Below are 4,945 nucleotides of genomic sequence, written 5' to 3'. Positions count from 1 at the left end.
CTATATATGTAAAACCCTACTTGGCCCATTAGCTCTAACTTCTTAATGGCTAACTCTTACATTTTAATTTAAACCATTTCTATTAATCTGTATATTGCCACATGTTACTGACTTACTGGCAAAGTTTGGGCATGTCCAACTCTAGCGTGACTCCATAGCATCTCCCTCGCCGCTTTCCTTCTCCCACCATTCAGTCCAGTTTTCCCCACCTACCTAAGCTCTGCTCTATTGACAGACCAAGGCAGTTTCTTTATTCATTAATGGTTATCACAGCACACAGAGGGGACTTCCACATCACCTCCCCCTTTTTGTTTAAATAAAAAGGGAGGTTTTACTTTAAGGTATTAAAATTACATGTAATAAAACAGTTATCAAACAAGAATTACAGTTACAATATTTGTATCTACTTTATCCTTTATCATAACTAAGGAAATCTGTAACAATAGCTATAGATTCTTTGACTCCATCAAAGACTCCAGAAGGGGACCCGGGAGAAGTCGCGTTAAGGAGCAGAGCATTTTGTTCCTCTCTCAGAATGAATGGGAACCCGAAATTGGAGGCTTGTAACCAAGACAGGCAGGATTTCATCCAACACTTCTCCCAGATTGTCAAGGTGCTGACTGAGGACGAGCTAGGTCATCCGGAGACAGGCGATGCCATTACCCGGCTCAAGGAGGTCCTAGAGTACAATGCCGTGGGAGGCAAGTACAATCGGGGTTTGACTGTGCTCCAAGCCTTCCGGGAGCTGGTGGAGCCAAGGAAACAGGATGCCGAGAGTCTTCAGCGGGCCCTGACTGTGGGCTGGTGTGTAGAGCTGCTCCAGGCTTTCCTTCTTGTGTCAGATGACATCATGGATTCTTCTCTCACTCGCCGAGGACAGATCTGCTGGTACCAGAAGCCAGGCATAGGCTTGGATGCAGTCAATGACGCTCTGCTTCTGGAAGCCTGCATCTACCGCCTGCTGAAGTTGTACTGCAGGGAGCAGCCCTACTACCTGAACCTGCTGGAGCTCTTCCTGCAGAGCTCCTATCAAACAGAGATTGGGCAGACCCTTGACCTCATGACAGCACCCCAGGGCCATGTGGATCTTGATAGATACACTGAAAAGAGGTATAAATCTATTGTCAAGTACAAGACAGCTTTCTATTCTTTCTACCTGCCTGTCGCAGCCACCATGTACATGGCGGGCATTGATGGGGAGAAGGAACATGCTAATGCCATGAAGATCCTGCTGGAGATGGGCGAGTTCTTTCAGATCCAGGATGACTACCTTGATCTCTTTGGGGACCCCAGTGTGACTGGAAAGGTCGGCACCGACATTCAGGACAACAAGTGCAGCTGGCTGGTGGTTCAGTGTCTGCTGCGAGCCACTCCACAACAGCAGCAGATCTTAGAGGAGAATTATGGGCAGAAGGACCCAGAGAAGGTGGCACGGGTGAAAGCGCTGTATGAAGCGCTGGATCTGCCAGCTGTGTTCTTAAAGTACGAGGAAGACAGCTACAGCCGCCTCAAGAGCCTCGTGGAGCAGTACTCAGCGCCGCTACCCCCAGCCATCTTCCTGGAACTAGCAAAGAAGATCTACAAGCGGAAAAAGTGACCTCGAGATTGCAAAGGCTTTGAGGGAGGGATCTCAATAAATTATTTTACAGCGAAAAAAAAAAAAGACTCCAGAAGGATAAAATGTGACCTAATAAAACAATAAGTTCATTGTAAACATCTTTCAAAACTCTAGAATTAACAGAGACATCTCACCACCTGGACAGTCACCCAAAGATCCTCTGTACCATTGGAGGATCCATCCTCAGCCTACAGGCCCATAGTATCAAACTGACTTTTCCACGAAGCAGAAAATTTTAAAGACAGTTCTGCCCATATTCGCAGTTTGTCAGTCAGTTTCTTCTGTGTCCTGCAATGTTGGGTCCCTTGATGACAAATCTTCGCATCCCCACTTGATCTGTTTTGCACTCTTGTGGTTGGTTGTCCCCAAAACAGGAACAATCTGTTGTTTTCAGCAGTGTTTTTAAGGATGTTTACCTCTAAGCCATGTGAGTTATAGTGATGAGCTTCCTGCTTTTGCTGGCTCATCCTTTCCTGCTGAGGGCTATATATACTGTTTGAGAAAGTAGAATAAAGGCTTGTCTGCAGAACCTGAAGTTGTGTTGTGCGTTAATCCCGACGTCCCTTGCTCAGAGAACTACAGTTGCCATGCTGGCGCGGCACTGCAAAATGTCTCGCTTACTCTTTCATGAAGCAGGAATCCTGAAAGCCCTTTCTCACCTTTAGGCAAATTCTTCAGTCAATTCTCTGTGGGTCCTGCTTGTCCAGTTAAGCAGTCCAGGAAAGAGCAGTTTCTTGACCAAATGGCTGACAAACTTCATAAGTAGCCTCTTTTATGCCCATCAGCCTCTTGATGTAGACTGGTGCTGCCAGGACCAGATGTGTCTCACTGTCATGAAATGTCCAAATTTCTTAAAACATTTAAATGCCATATTCTGAGGGTCTTTGAAAGATTTGAAGAATACTCTAGAAAACCTGACTAACATGACTACAAGCTTGACTATTATAGATGGCTATCTATTAACCCATGTTTCTTAATTATACATTTTAAATGAATTGCACAACCAAACACCTTAATCAAGAGCAGAAATATACATATAACAAAATTGATCTTAAATTTGTATCAATAAACCAAGATCCATACTAATGCAAATCTCTATAGCATATACCCCTTTAACTGTAAAGAAGTGTCTATAAGCAATATTTGGGAATATGGGTATAGTTTTTCTCCAAGATGCTTCCAGCTGTTTATTGGACAAAGTACTTTATTTTTGGCATTGTTTATAGCAGCCTTTCAGGGGATTTTGTTCCATCAAACCATATTGGTCTGGAAACAATCCACAGGTTCTCAGCTTCTATGAAAACAAAAGAACAACCTCTTTCACAAAGTAACATATCCTTAGACTCTAATTTTGGGATCAAGATACCTTTATGTCCATTTAACATAGCAGTCTATACAATGAAATGTCTCTCTCTACTTAGCTCTTTCACAGTCAAAAAATTCAAAAACAGTCTTTTGTCTGTGTGGTCCTTGGACTGCTAGAAGTCCCTTTTCCTGCACTGAGGAGATCCATCCAGGCAGGTGAGTGTGTGCCAGCCCTGGGGTGGATGGTCCAGGAATGGAGTACAGGGCCCCTTCAACTCCTGCTTCAGGGGCTTCTTTGTTCCACACGACCCTGCCTCCCCCAAGCCTGCCCTATTGTCTGTGAGGTCCTTGGCCCAGGAACAGTTCCTGCTTCTCCACTGAGGTGACCCACCCAGAAGGATGAGTGTGTGCCCACCCAGCTGGAAGATCCCTGTAAGGGAGTGCAGGGCACCTCCAGCTCCAGCTGCAGGGGCTTCTTTGTTTCACACGACCCTGTCACCACCAAGTTTGCCCTTTTGTCTGTGGGGTTCTTGGACTACCAGGAGTCCCTGTTCCTGTGCTAAGGAGATCCACCCAGAGGGTTGAGTGTGTGCCCCCCACCCCAGGGCAGACGGTCCAGAAGGGAATAAAGGAACTCTCCAGGTCCTGCTGCAGGGACTTCTTTGTTCCACAAGACCCTGCCTCCCCAAAGCCTGCCCTGTTGTCTGCGAGGTCCTTGGCACGTGAACAGATCCTGGTTCTGCACTGAGAAGATCCAGCCAGAGGTCACTCCTTTCCATCTGCAGGATCCTTAGGTCCACAAGCATGACTGGCTCCGGTGCCAAGGGGCCCTAAGAGAGGACAGACCAAGAAAATTCCCCAAGTACACAGTCAGTCACAGAAAGATTGGACCAAGATGCCAAGACACTCCTGGCTGCATTGAAGGGAGAGATGGGCAGGCACTAATTCAAGAATTTCTCCAACAACCTGAAGGCAGCATGACAACACCAGAATCCAGAAATCACACAACAAGAAGACTTGAACACCATATTCCTGAAGAAGTAGAAAAAATAGACTTTAAACATAACATTACGAAAATAATAGAGAACATTAAACAGGATGTGAAAAACTCCTATAAAGAAATAGAGAAGACTAACAAAAAGGTAGAAGAAATGAATAAATCTCTCAAAGATACCCAAGAAAACCAAGAAAGAGCATTCAAACAGGTAAAGGAAACGGTTCAAGACTTGAAAAATGAATTGGAGGCAATGAAGAAAATACAAACTGAGAGATGCCAGGATATGGAAAATCTGAAAAAATGAACAGAAACTACAGAGACAAGTATAACCAACAGAATACAAGAGATTGAAGAAAGAATCTCAGATGCTGAAGAAACTATAGAGGAAATAAACTCATTGATCAAAGAAAACAACAGATCCAACAAATTCTTTAAACATCCAGGAAAACTTGGACACCATGAAAAGACCAAACCTAAGAATAATAGGGTTAGAAGACAGAGAAGAATTACATCTCAAAGGGACAGAAAATATATTCAACATAATTATAGAAGAAAACTTTCCCAACCTAAAGAAAGATATTCTATGAAGGTACAAGAAGCATACAGAACACCAAGTAGACTGGATCAAAAAAAGCATCCCCTCACCATATGTGGTGAACCCCTTGACCAGCAAGGAAGAACGACCATGAGTCGAGGATTCTTCTCACATCACACTTTATTGGAACTTCTTGGTTGAAGGGAGAGCAGGAAGAGAGAGAGAGCGAAAGCCAAGAGGCATCTGCTTATATAGGGTGAAGGGACTCGGGCACTGCCCTGATTGGTGAATACCAGTCTGCTGATACCTGGAGCCTCGGGATTGGCCAGGGACAAGGCTCAATAGCGCATGTGCAGGCAAAGGGTGCTCAGCCCAACGCGGCAATGCCAAATAAGGACTTGTTTACCTCCAAGCTGCAGGACCACTGGCGCCATCTTGTAATGGCGATTTCCTCTGGGCGGCTCCCTGCAGTTCCCCCTTTTTGTTTTTA

General features: G+C 44.9%; 1 pseudogene; it reads left to right on the top strand.

Annotated features, from left to right (window-relative positions):
- Positions 1-487: 487 nt before the first annotated feature.
- Positions 488-1,663, top strand: LOC148121420 (farnesyl pyrophosphate synthase pseudogene; annotated as a pseudogene).
- The last annotated feature ends 3,282 nt before the right edge of the window (positions 1,664-4,945 follow it).

Source organism: Myodes glareolus, chromosome 7 (genome assembly GCF_982192425.1).
Source record: "Myodes glareolus chromosome 7, mMyoGla1.1, whole genome shotgun sequence".
NCBI classification, from domain to species: Eukaryota; Metazoa; Chordata; class Mammalia; order Rodentia; family Cricetidae; genus Myodes; species Myodes glareolus.
This window is presented reverse-complemented; position numbering and strand designations above follow the sequence as displayed.